Below are 12,517 nucleotides of genomic sequence, written 5' to 3'. Positions count from 1 at the left end.
GAAAGAATACATTAACCACTTTTTAATTGTATAAGCAAATATAATTTGTTTAAATAATTACCTTTCCAAAAATACTTTAAAAATTTTAATTAATTTTATGTGCTCTATTTTATTTCATTTTTTCAGTTTTCGAAAAATAGCTGGTTGAGCAAATAATAATTGTCTAAACAAATACAATGTTGTTAAACATTAGAAGAAATGTATCAAAATTATATAATTATTCAACAAAAAGTAGCATAAGATACCAATTTTAAAAAGAGCGGACATCTCCGGCTCAATTTTTGGAAACGTTGAAAATAATAAATACTTGTTTAAATAATTACATAATGTTTTTAGAAAAATGTGCTATTCCAAACAATGACAAAATATTGCATTTCAATCAGAAAATACCATTATTTTTTTACATTTTTTAGGAATAAATAATTGTTCAAATAATTTAAATTTGTTTAAACAATTGAAAATTGTTTAAAAAGTCATGGCTAATATTCAAACTGTCCATTAGCAATTATTTGTACGAGGGTGGGTTGGAATTAAAAGTTATTAGTATGGTTTTTTTTCGTAAATGTCTTGCCCTCTAGAGTGAAAAAAATTTTGCAATGCATTTGTGGACCACCTAGAGTTCTTAAATTCCCGCGAATTTAGGTCCAAGTTATATAACCAACAATATGACCGAATTTAGGAGAATTTAAAAGAATTTATGATTTTTAACAATATTTTTATTGTATTAATTTATTTCAAACAAAAAAAAAGTTTTTTCTCTTTTAACAAAATACATGAATTTCCAACATAATAATTAAATTTTTGAAATAATAGACAAATTTTCTCTACAAAAATTGAATTTTCAAACAAGAAATATGAGTTTTCAGCAAAAAATTAATTTTCCAAGAAACTGATGCATTTTCACGCAAAAAAGGAAATTTCAAACTAAAAAATGATTTTGTTACAAAAAAAACGCGAATTTTTAACTGAAAAATATCAATCTTAAAAAATGGAAAAGTTCCATTTTCTGTTAATAAAGTAATTCTAAAAAAAAACAGAAGTATTTTCCACTAAACAGCTAAATTTTCGACCAGACATAAGCCTTCAATAAAAAAAAAAAAAATTCACAATGTAGCTTAACTTTGACCCAAGTAGTTGAATTTTCAATTAAAAAAGATTAATTTATAACAAGATAATTAAACTTTTGACCAATGAGATAACTCTTCAACTTAAAATATAAATCTTTAAGAAAAAAAAAGATTTATTAACAAAGGGATTCAGCCGGATGTTTTAAACAAATTAGTTGAATTGTGAAGCAAAGAAGAACGGTTTTTTCTGTAACAGATGAAGTTTTAAATCAAAAAGATAAATTTTCAAAAAAATAGTTCAATTTTCTGTTAAAAAAGATTTTATTTCAGTTTTCACGATCAAACTATGAATTTTTTAACAAGAAATCATTTTCTACCAAAAAATTCAATTTTCAATCCAAAAAGACGAATTTCTTTACAAAAAAGGATTACTTTTTAACAAAATTTTTGAATTCTCCAGCAAAGTTGCATTTTTATCAAAAAATATTAAATTTATCTTAAAGTAAAAGAATTTTGTATTACAAAAAAGTTGAGTTTTCATTCGAAAAAGATTCCAGTTAATTCAGTAACATCAAAAACTGAATTTTTGTAACAAAAAAATAAGTCTGTACAAAAAAATTGAATTTTCAATCCAAAAAATTAACGAAAAAATCCATTTTTATATTAATTAAAATAAATTCTGAGATTCTCATAAATTCTCAGAGAATTGATTTCTCGGTTATATTCTCTGTAATATTTTCATTCTCGTTACCGTCCTCAAAGTAATATAACCGGCTCAGAACTCTGAGAGAGTACTTAACTTGTTTTAAATTGCAATATTAAATTTAATAACAATTATTCTTCATTTATGAACTAAGCTTTATATTAATGTATTGAACTATTTTTTTGAAAATTTGTTTTTTGTTTTGTTTGAAATCAATTTCTCTAACTGAAAATTCAACCTGTCTGTTTTTGGTTAAAAATTGAACGGTTTCAGTTGAAAATTCAAGTATCTGGTTCAAAATTCGGTCTATTTGGTTCAATTCCATACTTTTTTATTAAAAATTTAAATTTTTAGTTGAAATATCAACTAATAAATTTTAAATTCCGAATTCATATTTTTTAAATGATTTAATTACTTGATTGAGAGTTACTCTTTTGTTAAAAATGAATTTGTTGTTAAATATTCATCATTTTAATTGAAAAAAATTAATAAATTCAACTTCTTGGTTCAAGAATTAGCTATTTTGTTGAAAATTCCTTTTTTTTCTTTGGCTGATAATTAATTTTCTTCACTGAAAATTGATCTATTCCAGTTACAACTTTAACTATTTTGTTTTCTTGATTGTTTGTCGTTGAATATTAAGTTTTTAACTCAAAATATAACTATTCAATATTTGGTTGAAAAATTATCTTTTTTGGTAGGAAATGTTGACTTTTTTGGCAGGAATTTAGTCTAAAATTCGTCGCTTTAGTTGAAATAATATTTATTTCGTTGAAAATTCATGTATTTTGTTAAGAAATCGTCTTTGTGGTAAAAAATTGATCTTTTTGATTGAACAGAAAACTGCTTGGTTCTGTTTTAGTTGGAAATTTAAGTTTTTTGTTAAAAATTCATACATGTTTTTGAATAATCGTCTTTCTTGAATAAAAATTAATCTTCCTGTTTTAAAATGAATCACCTTGTTTGAAAATTCATTTTTTCTTCTTAAAAATTCAAGTATTGCAATTAAATATTAATCATTTTAATAATTAATTCATCTTTTTTGTTGAAAATCAAACTAGTTGGTTCAAAGCTAAATTTATTTTGTTTTAAAAACAAATTTTTTGTTATTGTTCTTTTTTGTTTTAAAAACTTTTTGGTAGAAAATTAATCTGCTCGGATCGAAATTAAACTAATTGGTTAGAAAGTTGACCTATTCGTTTGAGAAACAACTTTTTCGTTAAAAATTCATATTTTTGGCTAAAAATTGAAATATTTCATGGAAAATTCAATTGTTTTGTTGAAAATTCGTCTTTTTTTTTACTGAATTTTCTTTGTAGAAAAATCAACTATTTGAATAATTAAATTTTTCCGTAGAATTTTGTTTTTCATCTCTAAATTTAACTATTCCCGTTGAAAAATAACTATTTTTATAGTAAATTGACTATTTATTTGCAAATTAACATTTTTTTGAAAATTCATATTTGCGGCTTCAAAATTCAACTCTTTTGTAGAAAATTTGCCTTTTTATCTCAAAATATGAACAATTTGGTTAAAATTTTTTAATCTTTCGACTGAAAATCTTTCCTGGTTAAATATTCAAGTCTTTTATTGAAAGTTCGTACTTTTTGGTAAAAATAAACTGTTTTTTTCTTCTTAATTTTGAATAAAAAGATTTTTTGGTTGAAACATCAACTATTATTTTTCTTGCTAAAAATTCTTCTCTTAGATTGAAAATTTAAATATTTCGTTGCGAATATATCCCTTTTAAATGAAAAAATTAAAATCTTGTAAAAAAATTCATCTTTTTAGCTTGAAAATTAAATTACTTTGTTCAAACTTCTACTGTTTTGTGGAAAATTTGTCTTTTTGGATAAATATTTGTTATATGTGATTTTAAATTTTGAATTTAAATTTAAATTAAAATTTTTCGGTAGAAAATTTCTTGATTAAAAATTCGTCTTTCTTGGTTAAAAATTCAAGTGTCTTCTAAAATTGTCTAATTATCTGGTTAAAAATTGTAATATTTAAATAAAGAATAAATAAAGATAAAAATTTGTTATATGTGATTTAAAATTTTTAATTTTAATTTAAACTTAAATTTAAATTTTTCGGTAGAAAATTTCTTGGTTAAAAATTCAAGTGTCTTCTAAAATTGTCTAATTATCTGGTTAAAAATTGTAATATTTAAATAAAGATTACACTATTTTTTTAATCGTCCCTTTTGCTTAAAAAAAACAAACTATTTTTTGGAAAATTCACCTTTATAGGTTGAAAATACAAGTATTTCGTTAAAAACTTAATTGTTTTGTTGAAAATTAATCTATAATTTTTACGTAATCTTTGTTGATCAAACCTTTAACTATTTTGTTGAAAATTTGTCTTTTTGGATAAAAAATTTGTTATATGTGATTTAAAATTTCTATTTTTCGGTAGAAAATTTCTTGATTAAAGATTCAAGTTCCTTCTAAAAAAAAATTTCTTGTTGGTTTGATTTTTCAACTATTTCGTTAAAAACTTACCGGTTTATGTTGGAAGTTTATTTTTATTTATTTATTTTTTTTTTTTTGAAAATTCATCTTTTTGGTTGCAAATTGAAATATTTGGTTAAAAACACATTTTTTAAATAGGAAATTAAATTCTTTATGGTAGAAAATTAATTTTTTAACTCTAAAAATAAATATTCCATTTTAGATTGAACATTTTTTGTTAGCTGAAAATTCGTTTTTTGCAGACAGTTAATGTTTTTGGTTAAAAATTTATTATTTTGGGTAATGCTTCATCATTTTAGTTGAAAATTAAACTATTTTGTTCAATTTTTTTATACTGAATCTCACTATTTTTAAATTTAAATAAAAATATTTTTTATTCTTGTTGAAAATTGTTCATTTTTTTTTAGTTACAAACCAATTTTTTGGACTGAAAATACAAAACTTCCATTTTTAGTTAAAAATTTGTCTTTTGTAGTTGGAAATTCGTCTTTTTGGTTATTGAAAATGCTTTTTATTTAGGTTGAAAATTTAGGATTTTACCTGAAAATTCAACTACTTCATGTTTAGTTAGTATTGTACCTTTTTTATATGACAATTCAAGTATTTCGCTGAAAATGTATGCATTTTGTAGAAAATTCGTCTTTTATGATTAAACATTAATTTTTGAAACTGCAAATATAGTTATTTGATTGTTTGTTGAAAATTTATATTTTTTAGTAAAAAAAGAATTATTTTGGTTGAAAATTCATCTATTTGGTCGAAAATTCTAGTATTTGGCACAAAATTGACTTTTCATTAAGGAATAATCAGTTAAAAATTAATTTTTCTTTGTAGAAAATTAGGCTTTTTTAATTACATTTTATGGTTAAAGATTCCTTATTTAAGTTGGAAATGCATTCATTTTTAAACAGAAGTGTAATTAGAGGGAAAAACAATTAGACAAATAACTTTTTCGTAAGAGGAAATTTTCTAATGTTCAGGTTAGTTGATGTTAAAATCAGAAAATTTCATTCTACACAAAATGAGATTAAATTTTTAGGTTAGATTGTTTTTTAATTTTAAAAATACCGTTCAGTTTGTGATATAAAAGTATTAACAGTTTCGTAATTTCAAAAAGAGAGGTGAATATTTACACAAAATTTACCAAATAAAAGTTTTTTTTTCTTCATTTTTACCGAAACCTAACCTATGCAAAATTCACATCCCTAAATGGTTGACGTACTGCTATTAAATGTTGATGCATTTCTATTACTTAAAAAAGTTGAGAAAACAAATATTTTGAAATAATCAGTTTCTTGAGTATTTAAATGTTATTCGTCAAAACTTAAAAAGTTTGGGAAATCAAAAATGCCTAAATCTTTAAAGAGATAATATATTTACCTGGTTCAACAATGGGATTTATTTCTCCAGAAATTATACCTTTTGATTTTCCATTCTAATTTATTACAGAAATTAATCTATCCTAAAATCGTATTATCCTAATTTTCGAATATTTGGATTACATATACGTCAAAATCAGCTGTTTTCTTTCGTTTCTCCGGGTTCTCCCTGCGATCGATCGGTAAAGAAGATATAACTTCTAACTGGCTCGGCAGACGGCGCTGGAATCGCGATTTTGGATTTGGCGGGCACATTAAGAATATAAAAAAAAAGCATTTCTATATTTATTTTTAAACAAGTGTTATCACTGTATATCCTAATTTCACTTTCGAGTGATTCTATCCTTTTCGATCTCCTTTTATTTAATTCTTTTTTCCAATAATATAATATTTTTCCTGTTTTATTACTTTTTATGGCACTTAATTTTACTATAGTTATCTATAGTATGTGAATATGAATGAATGCGTATTGCTATAAAATTAATTAAACAATAATTCCACGGATTATTAGAATAAAATAAAATAGAAATAGATAAAATGAAACATATTTGGAATGTATAATAGCAAAGAAATGAATAAAATGAGAAACTTTAAAAATATATTAGGAATTAAGCGCATACAATATAATTTATTTAGGGTAGAATAATATACAGAAAAAGACAGAGTCGGATATGAACAATAAAATAGAATCATATTATGGAAATGAACCAAATGACATATTAATTTACAATAAATTAGAATAAGCATAGATTCAATGTCATTTTCGGATGGTCCAAATTAATATATAGGAAATTTAAAGAATCTTTGAATATCTGTTATTGTTTATATCTGTTTATTGTTTATTTATGATTTGTTTACAACTTAAAGGGTGAAACTTTCAGAAAAAAGCAGAACTATCTAGCATTAATATAGGAGAAGATAGTTATAAGCAATGATAATTTGTTTAAACAATAATGATTCTTAGCCCTAATTAATTTTACCTCATCCTAATTGAAAAGTGAACAAAAAGTTGAATATGTCAGACAAAAAGCGCAGCTTTGTAGCATTAGTCTAAGAGAATATTATTATAAATAATAATAAATTATTTTTAAAAATATACCTGTTAAATTTAATTTATTATTGTCTCGCTGTAACTGAAAAGTTAAAAATAAGTTAAAAATTCTGAAAAACCTGACTTTATAATTCTATTCTAACAAAAAATTTCTAAATACAATAATAAATTGTTTGATACATTTATGTAAATATCTATCATCAGTAGAAAGTGCAGGAATCTCAAGAAAAGTTGTTTTATTTTCTTAAGCTTTTCAAACTTCATAAAAAAAATTTGAAATTTTTTCGAAATATTTAAAAATGTACATTTTGTTAAAAATGTTTGGAAATATTTTCGAAATCCAAGTTACTTTTTTTATCTATTTCCAAAATTGGTCAACCTTCTAAATGTCTTTTTAAATTGTTCGAATTTTTCTTATAATTTTGAAAAAATAACAAAAATTTCTTTAAATATTTCAGATTCTATCATGACGATTTTGGAAATCTTTGATTAAAATCCTTTTTTTTTAAATTAATTTTTTGAAATAAAAAAATCAGTTCAAATTTTCGCATGAATTTTAAGAACATTTTTTTATTATCGTCAAACCTTTCCGAATCCTTTAGAAGTTTAAAATTCTTTATTTCTATATGGAAAGAAATTTTAAGAGTTTAATTCACGGAACTGTCCTTACTTTTAAAGCAACGGCCATTGCTTTAAAGGCAAGGGTTTCGAGATCTTAGATCTTGCCCCAAAGCTAGAATAAGATCAAGGAGCAATTTCGTGAATTAATCTCTTGAGATTTTTCTCTCTTTAGATATAATAATTTTTAGGAGCAAATTGAAAATGTTTTTAAATCTTTGTAAATTTCCTCTTAACATTTATTTTTCAAAATGAGAAATCTGCATAAATCTCAGGAATTTTGAGAACTTTCTTTTATTCTCTTGAAACCTTTACGAATTTTTAAAAAGCTTCTTTAACTTTGAAATTTCGAGATATCAATCCGAAATAGCAGAAATTTTTAATAATTGGATTTCTTTTTCTTAAAGTTGTGGAGAAGGTAATAGGAGGTACACTATATCATTGCGGTATTTCAGTATTAACTCCTATTTTTCATGAGCTATATCCGTATAAATGCTATACAAATTGGTAATATCAAAAATAAATTCTTTTTATTCTAAATAGTTTATTGAAATCTTTTAAGTTTGGCAAAATACAGTAATTTCAAATTGCACTTAATAAAAATATGATTATTTTTTTATTTTTACAGCATTGTATGCAACTCGAAAAGTGTTTTCTTTCCCTTTCTTAACCCTTTCAACTATGCTATCCTATCTATCCTGTCAACTTTCCTAACCCCTTCAACCATCCTATACTATCTATCCTAACTATTCTATATATCCTAACAATCCTATCTATCCTTTCAACTATCCTATCTATCCCAACTACCCAAATCCTTTCAACTACACAATTCTATCTAACTTTTGAACTATCTTAAACCTTTTAACTATCCTATCCAAACTATCCTAACTACCCTACCAACCCTTTCAACTACCCTTCCAACCATCCTAACTATCATTTAAATTATGCTTTCAACTATCTTATCATATATATCCTAACTAACCTTTCAACTCTCTTAACCCTTTCAACTATACTAACTATCCTGTCAACTATCCTAACGCTTTTACCTATTCTATTCTATATATCTTAATTACCCTATCTATCGTTTTAACATTCCATAACCTTTCAACCGTTCTTTTAACTATCCTTTCAACTATCCTATCCTATCTATCTTTTGAACTATCTTAAAACTTTTAACTATCCTATCATAATTATCGTAACTACCCTACCTACCCTTTCAACTACCCTTTCAACCATCCTAACTATCGTTTCAATTATCCTTTCAACTAACCTTTAAACTGACCGGTACTATCTATCCTTTGAACCATCCTATCCTATATATCCTAACTATCCTTTCAACTCTCTTAATCCTTTTAATTCTACTAACTATCCTGCCAACTATCCTGTGGATCCCAACTATCCTAATCCTTTTAAATATCCTAACTCTTTCCACCATCCTATTCTATATATCCTAATTATCCTATCTATCGTTTTAACTTTTCTAACCCTTTCAACTATCCTATCTATCCCAGCTACACTAATTCTTTCAACTCTTCTATCCTAATCATCCGAACTACGCTACCTACTCATTCAACCATCCTAACTATTATTTCAATGATCCTATCAACTATCCTTTCTACTATTCCATCTATCCCAACTATCCTAATCTTTTAACTATCATAACTACCCTTTCAGCTACACAAACGCTTGCAACCACCCTGACTATCATTTCAATTGTCTTTTCAACTATCCTTTCAACTATCATTTTAACTATCCTATACTATTTATCCCGACTATCATATCTATATTTTCAACTATCCTAACGCTTTCAACTATCCCAACTAACCTTTCATCTATCCTATCCTATATATCCTAACTATCCTATCTATCGGTTCAACTTTCCTAACCATTTAAAGTATCCTATCTATCCAAACTACCCTAATCCTCTCAACTATACTAACTAACCTTTCAACTATCCTTTCCTATCTATCCTAACTATCCTATCTTTCTTTTGAACTCTCCTAAACCTTTTAACTATCCTATCATAACTATAATAACTACCCTACCTACCCTTTCAACTACCCTTTAAAACATCCTACCTATCATTTCAATGATCCCTTCAACTATCCTTTTAACTATCCTATATTGTTTATCCCAACTATCCTATCTATCCTTTCACCTATCCTATCCTATATATCCTAACTATCCTTTCAACTTTCTTAACCCTTTCTACTATCCTATCTAGCCTAAGTATCCTAACTACCCTTTCAACTACCGTAACCCTTTCAACCATCCTAGCTATCATTTCAATTATCTTTTCAATTATCGTATCCTATCTAGCCTAACTATCCTATCTGTTCTTCATACTATCATAACTCTTTCAAGTATTCTAACTATCCTTTCAAGTATAATATCCTGTTTATCCTGACTTTCCTAACTCTTATAACTATTCTAGCCCTTTAAACTATCCTTTCAACTATCATATCATATCTATCCTAATTATCATATCTATTCTTTCAACTATCCTTTCAAATATCCCAACTATCCTTTCAATAATCCTAACTAGCCTAACTATCCTATTTATCATTTTAACTACCCTAACCCGTTCAATCAAGTTTACCACCCCCTATAAGGTTTGAAAATATGTATTTTATTTTCCCTTTAACATAATATGCAAATAATTTCACAAAATTGTTATTAAGTGACGCGAAAAAACTTGTGCGCTTACCAGAACCGATGAATAATTATTTATCTGAAAAAATACTTCTTTGAGTAAAGGAAAGCTAAATTACTATATCGAGGCATATATAAATTACTTAATTTAAATAGATTTATTGAAATCTTATAAAATATCCTAAAATCTCTAAAATTATTTTGAAATCTTTTGATAAGTTTTAAAACTTTTTGAAGCGCTTGAAAATGCCTCGAAATCTGTTAAAATATATACCGTAAAATGTTTTGAATTCTTGAAAACCTGATTAAAATTTTAAATTAAAATAAAAATGCACAGTAGTCTCTTAAAATAGCGTAAATTATTTTAAGTCCTGTTAAAACTTTTGAAATTCCTTAAATTTTTTCAAAGTACTCGAAAATATCATGGAATTTTTTAAAAATATCTTAAAATCATTGAAATCATTTTGAATCACTTCTAGTTATTGAAACCTGTTATCAATGTCCTAAGATATTAAAAATACTTTAAGATTTTTAAGTACACCTTGAATTTTTTTAACCAATTCAAAATTCCTTCGTATCTTGTAAAATATCCTGAAATTTTTTGAATTCTTTAAAATCTTTCTTTCGATAGAAAATCCCTGACATATGTAGAATTTTCAAATTCCCTCAATTCTTACTGACTTTTTCTGATCAGTAAAAATCCCTGACATTCCCTCTAAGTTAAAGAAAAGTTTTTTTGATTCAAAGAAATTTCTTTGTTTCAACGCAACGATTTTTTATTCCAATGAATTTTTTCTTTAAATTTAAATGATTTTCTGAATTTTTTCCAAGCAGAAGTTATTTTTTAAAGGAAAAAATAAACTTAATTTCTGACCCCTTTTTTCACTTGCAGCTGCTGACAGAGTAATTGCGGATGAGTAATAAGCCTACTTTCTTTGTTCTAACAATAAAATTTTTTCCGCATCCTTTCTCACTGCAAGTGCATTGAGTGCAGCTGTACCAAGAAATGCAATGGATGCATTGCTTGCAAAACACAAAGCCACGTTGATTGTACGAGTACTTGAAGTCTTCTCTCATAAAAAATTTTATTTCTTCTACCAATTAGATAAAAGATAAAACACAAAAAGCGATCTCCTTTATCATTCCTGCTTCCAGTATCACGCATAGATTATGTAATAATTGTTTATAACTATCCATGACTTTCATTTTGTATTTATGCATCTCTAAGATAAAATCAGATTCATCGCGGATAATGCCTCTTATTATCCTTTCTGTTAAATAATCCTGTAAATTATTGCATTTTCTACAAAATAAATTAACTTTTAACCAAATAGTTGGATTCTCAACAAAATAGTTCAGTTTTCAACAAAGAAGATGAATTTCCCTCATTTTTCTGCAAAAAATGAAATTTGAGCAAAGTATATTAATTTTAAACTAAAAAAGATCAATTTTCAACTTACAATGGAATAGTTGAATTTTTAGTTAGAAAATTTATTTCCAACCAAAGAAGTGAATTAACTACTACAACAGTCGAATTTTCAACCAAAGAAGCGAATAACAATAACAATATAGATGAACTTGTAACCAAAAGGTTGAACTTTTAAAGAAAACCAAATAATTGAAGTTTTTTACAAAAGCTAGTTTTTCATATCTTTATACCAAACAGACAAATTAAAAAAAAAAACCGTTGAATTTTCATCTAAAAATCTCTTTTTAACAGAATTGTTAGATTTTTTATAACCAAGATTAATTTTAAACAACTAATTTAATTTTCAACCAAAAAATAATTATCTACCAAGAACATTAATTTTTTTTTAAAGACGAATTTTTAACGAAGTACGTGAATTTTCAACAAAATAGTTTAGTTTTTAACCTAAAAGATGAAAAGTATTTTAAAGTCTCATCAAAATAGATTAATTTTCAAATGAAAAAATTCGTCTCCAGCCAAAAAATATGAATTTTTAACAAAATGGAAAAATTAATTTGTTGGTGTAAAAAAGAAAACTCATTTTCAGCAAAAGAGTCCATTCTTATCAACCAAAACATGGACTTTTAACGAAGAAAAATAATTATGTAACGAAAAAGAAGAATTTTCAAGAATACTTATGGATTTTTGACTAAATAACATAAATTTTCAACCAAAAACGGAATTGAGAAAATATCAGTAAAAAAATGAATTTTCTTCCGAAAAATATCAAATTTTGAACAAAATAGTTTAAAACTATTTGGATTATTTATGTGTAATTACTCTGTATGACTTATATTACTCTGGGTTACAAGTTAATTACTTGGATTAAATTGAATTTTAACCCTCTCAGAGAAAATCGAAGTGAGAAATTAAAAAAAATCCTTGGAAATGCCTTGGAATCTTTTTAAAATACCCGAAAATCTGTGAAAACCTTCAAAATCACTTTAAATTGGAAAATGAACTTTGACTGAAAATTGCAGAAAAATAAAATTCACGGCACTGTAAGATTCACGAAAAAGAAAATGTTTGAAGTGTAAAAATCCGGAAATGATAACATTGCAAAAATGTTAATATCCCGAATCGAAAAACTCCCAAATAATGAAATTCC

The 12,517-nt window shown here is 25.1% G+C and overlaps 1 protein-coding gene across 1 annotated transcript in view; it reads right to left on the bottom strand.

The window, feature by feature from the left end:
- The window catches only part of LOC117178101 (biogenesis of lysosome-related organelles complex 1 subunit 2), an 8,186-nt gene extending 2,408 nt beyond the window's left edge, over positions 1-5,778 (bottom strand). The window contains exon 1 of the mRNA XM_033369343.1: positions 5,622-5,778. The gene's annotated coding sequence lies outside the window, so the exon portion shown is untranslated. The remainder of the gene's footprint in view (positions 1-5,621) is intronic.
- Between the last annotated feature and the right edge of the window lie 6,739 nt (positions 5,779-12,517).

Source organism: Belonocnema kinseyi, chromosome 8 (assembly GCF_010883055.1).
Source record: "Belonocnema kinseyi isolate 2016_QV_RU_SX_M_011 chromosome 8, B_treatae_v1, whole genome shotgun sequence".
Taxonomy (NCBI): Eukaryota; Metazoa; Arthropoda; class Insecta; order Hymenoptera; family Cynipidae; genus Belonocnema; species Belonocnema kinseyi.
The sequence above is the reverse complement of the archived record's forward strand: the minus strand, read 5'-3'. Positions and strand labels throughout refer to the sequence as shown.